Source organism: Cervus elaphus, chromosome 7, assembly GCF_910594005.1.
Source record: "Cervus elaphus chromosome 7, mCerEla1.1, whole genome shotgun sequence".
NCBI lineage: Eukaryota > Metazoa > Chordata > Mammalia > Artiodactyla > Cervidae > Cervus > Cervus elaphus.
Genome location: NC_057821.1, coordinates 42,186,691 through 42,197,602, shown reverse-complemented (window position 1 = coordinate 42,197,602; position 10,912 = coordinate 42,186,691). Strand labels below are relative to the sequence as shown.

The following is a 10,912-nucleotide window of genomic DNA, read 5'->3' as shown; positions in this document are numbered from 1 at the left end:
AATACTCCCCTTGTTCCTGGGAAACTGGATTAAAAGAATGCTTTGCAAGACCCCGCAAGGGGATTCCTTTACTACCTGTACACCTGACCAGGTAAGTCACCAGCCCTGGGAACACTGCCGTGTGCCAGTCAGGGCCCTCAAGATGAATACCCCGTCACATGTTCACTCTCTAACTGGCCCATCACTGGGTGCCCACACCAACCCCCTTCTATCACCTCCTTTCAGCTTCTTTTTCTTTTTTTCTTTAACAAAAACGGGCTTCCCTTGTAGCTCAGTCGGTAAAGAATCTGCCTACAGTGCAGGAGACCCAGGTTCGATCCCTGGACTGGGAAGATCCCCTAGAGAAGGAAATGGCAACCCACTACAGTATCTTTGCCTGGAAAATGTCATGGACCGTGGAGCCTGGTGGGCTGCAGTCCATGGGGTCACAAAGAGTTGGGCATGACTGACCGACTAACACTTACTTACTTAACAAAAACACCTTTTTGTCTTAAAAAACTGTTCTTTTTTCAAAATGATCATGATTAACTTACAAAAATGGGCATGAACTGGGCATCCTCAAAGCATTTCCCTTTAGTGGGAAACTTGGCTTCACAGAATACAAATATTGAAAGGTTAAAATTTCTGTTTTGTTGTCATCATAAGACAAAACAGGATCTATCGTAAGTCAAGGAAATCCATTCATACTTCAGGTCCTTCTCCGCCAGGAACCAGCGTTGTTATACTGTTTCCATTTCACAAAATTTGGTCTAATTTAGTAATTCTTCTTCCTTCTGGTCTCACTTCAAATTCAGGGATATCTTCCAGTATCATACTGACAAAGTCATCCAATTCCAGTAGGGTGCCAACAATCTCCCTATCAGTCTTCATCAAAATGTGATTCTTGATCCTACACACTTGTCCAGGAGCTCTACAGGGAGCGGCTGTGACGGGCTGATCTACTTGCAGCTTCTCTTGATGGGGCCACCCAAAGTGGGAGGGGAAATCAGAGAGGAGCAGTCAGTGTGATCCCTCGGGGGTGCCCATCTTCCCCGGAACCCTCCCCATCTTCCCACCTGACATACTGCCTCCATATGGAAAGTACCCACCATAGCCAGAGTGTTCAAGTCCCACCAGGTGAGGCTCCCCAGCCTCCCTCCTGAGACCCAAATGGACCTCGCACATACGCTGGCTTACGGCACATCCAGTTAGCTGATTTACCCTCACCTGGCTCAGCACCTCGCTCCCACCTTGAAAGTATTCTTTACGTATTTGGTGATACATAATGAGAATGCTAATGCTTTTATCCTCTCAAAAATCCTCTGTGGAAGATGGGGCTGAAATTTTTCTCTGCACAAATTATCAAAATGAGGCTAAATTGACTGGGGGAATTTCCTGGGGTCCAACAGCTCACAGATAGCAAAATCCTGGATGGAACCCAGATCCTCACATTTCCAGGATGGAATTTTGCCTTCCTACCACATCCCACCCCACCTGTCCCTCTTGGAGATTTCAGAACTCTCACATTACCGAAACCTAAAGTGAAGTGAAAGTCGCTCAGTCATGTTCAACTCTTTGTAATCCCATGGACAAGGAATTCTCCAGGCCAGAACATGAGTGGGTAGCCTTTCCCTTACTCCAGGGGATCTTCCCAACCCAGGGATTGAACCCAGGTCTCCCACATTACAGATTCTTTATCAGCTAAGCCACCAGGGAAGCCCAAGAATACTGGAGTGGGTAGCCTATCCTTTCTCCAGCAGATCTTCCTGACCCAGGAATCAAACCAGGGTCTCCTGCACTGCAGGCAGATTCTTTACCAACTGAGTTATCAGCGAAGCCCTATAGAACTAAAACTACTTATCATCTATGAGGAAACAGACCACTGCCATGGTGTGAAATGAAAGCTCAAAGGAGAGAGAGGGACATTTTCCCCTTGGAGACTATTTGGAAAATTAGACAACATTTGGGGAGAGTAGAACAGGGTCAGAGTGGTGAACAGAGGTCCATAGGCAGAGTCAGCAATTGCCTTTCCTAAGCTCATTCCAGAACTGACAAGCATTGATGTTAAGGTTTTACATAAATAGAAGCAGTCAAAGAAGAGTTACAATAACTCTTACGTAGCACAGAGCAGTTACAAATGTGTGATGTACTGTCACATTCATTGGACCGCATAAAGCCCCCACATGATGAATCCTGCAATTCTTATTTTTACAGTTGAGAAAACTGATGCTCAAAGATTCCTTGCCTAGAGACACAGAGCTGGTAAATTTCAATTACACTCCAGCCCTGGATGCTCGCTGCTAAGTTGGTGCTCTTTCCAAGTGGATCACAGCCACCTCCCAAATCCTGTTATGACTGTAGAACTATAGCCTTGACGTGAGTTTTCTGTTACTTGAAATTAAAAAGCAATCATAACAGATAGTTTCAAACAACTCCCTCCTCAGAGTAACAACCCATTGATGTAACGATGGACAGGAACGCCTGGCATGCTGCAGTCCATGGGGTCACAAAGAGTCGGACACAACTTAGCTACTGAACAACAAATAACGGTATCTAGATATTAGGTGTTGGAGCTTCCCTGGTGGCTCAGAGAGTAGAGAATCTGCCTGCAATGCAGGAGACCCAGGTTCAATCCCTGCGTCAGGAAGATCTGCTAGAGAAGGGAATGGCAACCCACCCCAGTATTCTTGCATGGAGAAACCCACAGACAGAGGAATCAGGCAGGTTTCTATCAGTCAGCTCTGTGTCTTTTGAGGCTTAAGTTTGACTTTTGTGAGGTCAGAGATGTTCCTTAGAAAGGTAACAAAAGTGAGTTTTCGAGTCAGGATTTTAAACAGCATATGGTCTAACAGCTCATTTTGTAGATGAAGGATAAAGGCACTGAAGTGTGCAGTCACTTCTCTAGACAGCCCTCTCGGCCAACACACCCTGACCTCTGAACCCCTGGGCAGTAAGTTGTGTGGTCTCAGGTGGTTCTGGGAATTAAAAAGATAACATGCACAAAGTTCCCAGTGCCAGGGCTGGCATAGTGTGGGTAATCAACAATGGCCCACTGCTTTTTATCAGTGACTCACAGTGTGGTATTGGGGGAGGGATGTAAGTAACTGACACTCCCCTATCAGTTATTAGAGGACAGAGAGACCTCACCCAGAGCAGAGAAGGAACCAGGCCGCTGAGCCTGACTCAGTAACCCAGCCACGACCATCTACAGAGACGCAGACTGACCCCGGGTCCCGAGTGATACCTAGGGTCCCTCGGGGGGTGCGCCAAGCACATCAGGTATCACAGATCATCCTCACAAGGACTCAGCCCTTGTCACCATGGGTGAGGTGACCAGGAATTCTGGAAGAAGCTGAGAAGCCCTGTTGCTGAAATTCTGAAAAACAATGGGGCACAGGCTGCCCAGAACAGGCAGCCCCCCACCCCAGACAACTGCTTAGTATGGACGCCCCGGGGCTCAAGGACACCCGGGACTCATGCCCCAGGAGACAAGGCCCGGCAGGCCCAAATGGGACACTCCTGAGCATTCTCGGACACATCTAGAAGTGATTCCATGGGGGCTGGAGGTCCTAGTGAGCCCGCAGAAGGGCCCACCATGGGGGAGTGGCTGCAGTAAGTCACAGGGACCCCACGCCTACCAGGAGCTGCAGGAGCCCATGGAGGCACGGACCCGAGGGGGCAAGGCCCAGCCCTGATCTAATAAACAGCAGCAGGGATGGAGCTTCTGTCTCCTAGGAGTGGGCTGGATACAGCTCAGAAAGAGGAGAAAGACTTCATCCAAGGGAAGCCCAGGCCACCAAAAGCAACTGTGATCATTTCCCATCTTATCGTAAACCAGCCCTACAGAAAACTAACATAAGCACCTGCCTCCCTGTCCCCAGCACGAAATGATCACAAGATAAATGTCAAGTGTCTTTCCCTGCATCTCTTCCAAGAGTGAATCTCATCTGAAAATCAGTGGGACCTCATACACTCAAGTGGATCATCCAAAGAGCGGAGGCACTTATGTAGATTCAAAGGCTGGAGATGGACCCTCTGCTTGTTGGCTGAGCATTTCTCATTCTCCTTATTTATAAAGGGGAGGTAACACCACCCCTAGGCTACCTTCCCCATCTCACTGTGAAGATTAAATGAGATCGTGAAAAAGGAAAGGATTGTATCACATGCCGAAGGGCTGAAAGGCCTTCATCATTCGTATTTGCCTAAGCTTCTCTGAGGTTGGTGCACAGAGGCTGACAACGCCCCTTCCCCCAGGCCTGCCCCCTCACAACATCGGGGCAGCCATCCCCTCTCTCTAACAGACACATTTTTTTAAGCAATAAATTCATGGGATTTATCTGATCACCACTTTGCTCAAGCAAATCGCTTTTCCAATCTAAATTCAGTAGCAGCTGCAGCAACTGTAAAATGACTTCCTCTTCTCAACACTTTGCTTCAGTGACGGGAGGAAAATGAGACAAACTGGAAGGTGTGTTCTGCACTTCACTCCATATTGTGTGAGTCCCAACACAATAATCCTTTGCAATTATTTCCAGAGTCAGATGGAGCAGAGGGTGGGAAGAGGCAAGAGAGGAACAAAGCTGTTGCTGAGTTGTTCAATCGCTCAGTCGTGTCCGACTCTGCAACCCCATGGACTGCAGCACGCCAGGCCTCCCTGTCCATCACCAACTCCCGGAGTTTACTCAACCTCTTGTCCATTGAGTTGGTGATGCCATCCAACCATCTCATGCTCTGTCATCCCCTTCTCCTCCTGCCTTCAGTCTTTCCAAACTGGGAGGCCAAAAATCAGAGGGTGGCTCAGGAGGCAGTGACCAACGGGAGGTGGAGGAAGACTGGCCTAGAGTCATAGGTCACAGTGAGACTGTGCAGCTCAGAATGGGATTTGAACCCATGTTCTAGGACTCAAACCAGTCAAACCCAGACTGGGACTTGATTCCTGGTCATGAAGTGAAGATCCCAGGTGCCTCATGGTAAAAAAATCAAAACATGAAACAGAAGTGATAATGCAAGAAATTCAATAAAGACTTACTAAAAATGGTCCATATCAAAAAGATCTTTTTAAAAAGGGGGGGATTTATTTAGAGAGAAACACACTCCACAGACAGAGAGTGGGCCATCTCAGAAGATGACAGACCCCAAAATATGGCATGGTTAGTTTTAGGGGGTTGGGTAATTTCAAAGGCTAAACAATAGTAGGATTATTCCAAGGACTTCGGGGGAAGGCGTAGAGATTTCCAGAAATTGAATCACTGCCTGTTCTTTGATCTTTGATAGTCGGCCTGGGAACTATCACAGCGCTGGTGGGTGTGTCACTTAGCTTATGCAAATGTATTACAAGGAGTATATAATGAGGTTCAAGGTCCACTGGAAGTCAAATCATCACATCTTGGACCTAGCTGGTTCTAACCAGTTTGCTGGCTTAAAACTCAACATTCAAAAAACGAAGATCATGACATCCAGTCCCGTCGCTTCATGGCAAATAGATGGGGAAACAGTGGAAAAAGTAAGAGACTTTATTTTCTTGTGCTCCAAAATCACTGAAAATGGTGACTGCAGCCATGAAATTAAAAGACACTTGCTCCTTGGAAGAAAAGCTATGACAAACCTAGACAGCATATTAAAAAGCAGAGACATTACTCTGCCAACAAAGGTCTGTATAGTCAAAGCTATGGTTTTTCCAGTAGTCATGTATGGATGTGAGAGTTGGACTATAAAGAAAGCTGAGTGCTGAAGAATTGGTGCTTTTGAACTATGGTGTTGGAGAAGACTCTTGAGAGTCCCTTGGACTGCAAGGAGATCAAACTAGTCAATCGTAAATGAAGTCAGTCCTGAATATTCATTGGAAAGACTGATGCCAAAGCTGAAGCTCCAATACTTTGGCCACCTGATGCAAAGAGCCAGCTCATTAGAAGAGACCTTGATGCTGGGAAAGATTGAGGGCAGGAGGAGAAGGGGACAACAGAGGATGAGATGGTTGAATGGCATCACCAACTCAATGGACATGAGTTTGAGTAAACTCCAGGAGTTGATGATGGACAGGGAGGCCTGGTGTGCTGCAGTCCATGGGATCACAAAGAGTTGGACATGACTGAGCAACTGAACTGAACTGAACCAGTTTGTCATGCAACATGCAAGTTTCGGGTTCCCTGTTGGCTCAGATGGTTAAGAATTCACCTGCAATGCAGGATATCTGGGTTTGATCTCCAGGTTGGGAAGATACCCTGGAGAAGGGAATGGCAACCGATTCCACTATTCTTGCCTGGAAAATTCCATGGACAGAGCTGGTAGGCTACAGTCCATGATGTCGCAGTCAGATATGATTGAGCAACTAACACTTTCCCTTTTCACTTTTCATCATTACGTCATTCTTTAAAGGTTGTGCCCTGCCCCCTACCCTCCTGTTTCAGTAGGATCATAGGTCAGGGTGGCCATTGCCTGCCCCCCTTCCCCTCCCACATCCACCCCTTGCCACCTACTCTCCACATCCTCTCTCTCCCCTCTCAGCTCTTAAAGTCCACTCTTAGGTTCTAACAGAAGTCTGGGGTTTCAGCATGGAATCATCATTCTCCTCCCAGGCCTTAGTGCCTGCAGAATATCTCAAAGAGATGCATCAGATTACTATGTATTTCCCTTGAAGGGGAACTAGGACTCTGTTTTATCACAGCACTGTTGTTTCCTGACCACTTTTCTTTCCTGCATTCTCTCACTTCCCTAATTAGTAACTGCTTGAGTCCACTCTTTGGAACTCAGGGAATGTCACACACCAGAGTGTGTGCTGGGGTGAAGGGGTCGAACGCAGAGACACTTTTGTCCCCAGGAAGGTCCTTTGGGGTCCCATTCGGTTTCAATCCCCACTTTTATTTTTTATTAATTTTTTTTTTTTTTTTACTTTTTGGCTGCACCTCAGGGCATCTTATTTCCCAGATCAGAGATCAAACCCATACCCCCTGCAGTGCAAGCTTGGAATCCTAACCACTGAACTGCCAGAGAAGTCCCTTGGTTACTATTATTAACTCTATGCTGCCTTTTCTGACCGGACTGCATCCCTATTCCCATCCTCCACCTTCCCCACCTGCACTCAGAACAATCTGTACTCCACACCCCCCGCACCCCCCAGCCCCAGCATCATCTTACCATCCTGTGTCCTGGTTACCTTCTACTGTACAACAAACTACCCCAAGACCAAGGGTTGAAAGTAATGACACCATTTATTTTGCTCAAGAATCTGCATTTAGACAGGCTTGGCAAGGATGGCTTTTCTTGGCTCCTCTTAGCATCAGCTGAGGTGGCCTGGAGACTGGGATCTTAAGCCACATCCACTCACAGACCCTGTGCTAGGTGCAGGCAAACAGCTGGTACCATTGCTGGGGCTCTGGATCAGAACACGGACCCGTGGCCTCTGCAGGTGCCTTGGGCTTCCTCATGGAGGCTGAGTTCCAAGGGCAAGTGTCCCAACAGGAAAAGAGCCAAGTAGGAACCGTATCATCCTGAGTGACCTAACCTTGGAAGACATATTGTTGCTTCCTCTGGCCTATTCACTGAGGCAGTCACAAAGTTCCTCCAAGCTCCAGGTCAGAGGAAATAGACTCCCCTTTCAATGGACCAGAATCAGATTCTAGAAAAGCATTTTGTTGTTTAGTCTCTAAGTTGTATCCAACTCTTTGCGACCCCATGGACTGTATCCTGCCAGGCTCCTCTGGAGCATGAATACTGCTCCAGGCAAGAATACTGGAGTGCTTTGCCATTTTCCTTCTCCTGGAGATCTTCTCAAGTCAGGGATCAAGGAGATCTTCTCAACCCAGGGATCGAACCCATGTCTCCTGCATTGGCTGGTGGATTCTTTACCACTGAGCCACTAGGGAGGCCTCCTGGAAAGCATGTGGGACCAGACGTAATACTGTGCTAGCCAAGTCTTTTATTTTCTGTATTCCGATGCTTTGATATATCTGGGGCCTTGCCGCCTTTGGAGAGACTGCCCTCCCAGGGTTAACCAACTCCTAGAGATAGTCAGCAACTTACCCGCAAGTGCACTTTTCAAATACAAACCAGCCGATCCAGAGCCCACACCCCAACCATCCCCCTTATCAGCTCTCAAGCTCTGGGCCATTCTGTACCTGCCCTACTCACCCCAGCACCCAGTACCAGACAAGGGGGACAGTCCCTGTGCCCCAGCGCCTGATGGAACTATTCCAACTAGCCAGTCCTGGGCCTGTTTTTCCTGCCGTATGGTTCCTTTCCAGAGAAGCCACTAGGAAGGCTCTCCCCAACATTTTCTCCCTCCCTCTGCTTCCTGATGACCTTGGTGCTTTCCCACATGTCCCCTTGTGGCAGCACCTGCCCCCTCGTCCTAAAATCTGTGAGGATAACAAGCTATCCTTTCCATGGTAAAAGTCTCCTGATCTCTTGGCCTTACTACACCTCAAATTTTCTATTCATATGCCATGTGTGTTGTGTTTAGTCATTCAGTCATGTCCAACTCTGCGACCCCATGGACTGTAGCCCGCCAGGCTCCTCTGGCCATGGGAATTCTCCAGCCAAGAATACTGGAGTGGGTTGCCATGCCCTCCTCCAGGGGATCTTCCCAACCCAGGGATTGAACCCGGGTCTCCCACATTACAGGCAGATTCTTTACCATCTGAGCCACCAGGGAAACCCATTAATACATCATATTTTAGGAAAATACTGTGGCCATTTGGGGGAATTACAACCTGCCACACTGTATTCTACTTGATTATGAACTTGCCTTTCTTATCCTGACTTTGTGCACACAGAAAAACAGATCTTTTCTAACCTTTTTTTATTTTAATCTCCTCATCCCCTGTGCCCAGTACATAGGATGTTTGTTGACAGACTGCTGCTGCTGCTGCTGCTAAGTCGCTTCAGAAGTGTCTGACTCTGTGCGACCCCATAGACGGCAGCCCACCAGGCTCCCCCGTCCCTGGGATTCTCTAGGCAAGAATACTGGAGTGGGTTGCCATTTCCTTCTCTGGTTGACAGACTAGCTGATGGAATTTTTGACAGCCATCCACCACCTTTGTCCTCCTTATTTAGCATCCAATGAGAAAGGGCTCTGCACATACCTTGAACACACCCGGCCACAGTGCTTGCACATTCAGCCTGTTCTCTGCTCCGCCACGCTGAAGCACACACCCAAAACAGCCAGCTCCCCTTACCTCTGCTCTGCGAGGCTTCCTGGGGTAGAACCAGCCTCCTGTGAGTCTCAGGGGTGGGACAGGTGTGGAGCCAGAGTGGGAAACCTTGAGGCGAGTCTCATCACTGGAAGGCTGCTGTGGCAGGCAGGGCACTGGGAGAAGCTGGTCTCTGAGTCCCCTGCAGCTGTGCATGCCGACAGCTGGAGTGCCCCTCATCCAGGCAGCTCAGTCCCACTCTAATTTAGGAAAATTCCTCCAGGTGGTCCCCAAAGAAACAGAGTCATGCTCCCAACTGCCCTCATCCTAGGAAAGTGGAGAAACCTGGGACAGCTTTATCTCTAACAAAGATGGCAACAAGAAAGCTCAAAAGCAGGGAAATGCTCCTCCATCCTCTGGGTTTGCAGTACCTTCTCCCATTCCTCCTGTGAGGGCAAGGGTATCCCAAAATGTCCGGTAGCTGCCCCCTCAAGCCCACGCAGTACAGGAAAGGAAGGGTACTTTTGTGAGGTTTACAGCAAGTGAGGAGGTCAGGAAAGATGCCCCGCATCTCTTCCACCTGCACGTCAGATGCTGGAATCCTTCTGACAATTAACAAAATCTAATTTTATCTAAGGAGAGATGAGATGTACAATGCTAATACTCCTGAGAGAAACAGTAAGTTGGTTTAAGGTCAGTCGGTGCTTATTCCAACAAACAGCCCTTCTTTGGGAGCAGATTTGATTGAGAGGCAGAAGCAGAGAAGAAACTTGGGGGGGCAGGTATGAAACGTGGAGGGGGGCATGTAAAGAAAGCGGAGCAGGGATTCTATGTCTCCTTCCCCAGGAGGCTTCCTTCCTTCTGCCAAGACCTCGTCTCCTCGTCTTTTTCAGAATGCTGAGTAACTGTCAGAAAAGCCATTCCGTTCACATCCCCTACAGCCCCCAGATCCCTTTCTCCAAGTCATCCAACCCACCTGAGGTGTCTGGTTCTTGCTCAAAGTTTTCTGCAGAAAAATGGTTTTTTCATACATTGAGGGTACACTTTTTCTCAGCCAAATTTCAGATTTTCAATGCAATATCATTCACACTAGCAAAGAGGTAAAAATCACCTGTGTCCATCAACAGATGACTGGATAAACAAAATAAACACACAGTGGAATATGATTCAATCTTGAAAAGGAATGAAGTTCTGACACACGTCACAACACGAACTTCAAAGACCTTATTCTAAGTAAAATCAGCCAGACACAAAAGGACAAAAATTATACGATTTTACTTCTATGAGGTGCCTAAAACAGGCAAATTTATGGAAACATTCTACAGCAGAATGTGGTTACTGGGGGCTGGGGCAGGGAGGAATGGGTAGTCATCGTTTAATGGGTATAGCGTTTCTGTTTAGAATGATGAAAAAGTTCAGGAAATGGACTGTGGTGGTTGTTGTACCGCCATGTGAATGAATGTATTTAATACCACTGAATTGTATACCTTGTTGTTCAGCCGCCAAGTCAAGTCTGACTCTGCAACCCCATGGACTGCAGCCCACCAGGCTTCCCGTCCTTCACCATATTTGTATACCTAAAAGGGGCTAAAATTTAAATTTTAGGCTATGTATATTCTACCAAAAAAAATTTTTTTAATGTTAAACAATGACGACTATTTCCAGGCTCTCACATGTCCTTTGTTCTGTCTTTGACCCAGCGCTCTATGTTGATTGATCGAACAACGCCAAGCAGAGAAGAGTCATGTCCCGGAGCAAGGGGAGTCTGGTTAGGTGAAGCTTTTGACCCCATGGACAAGCCAGTT

General features: G+C 47.6%; 1 pseudogene; it reads right to left on the bottom strand.

The window, feature by feature from the left end:
• Positions 1–681: 681 nt before the first annotated feature.
• LOC122697845 lies at positions 682–10,028 on the bottom strand (annotated as a pseudogene).
• Between the last annotated feature and the right edge of the window lie 884 nt (positions 10,029–10,912).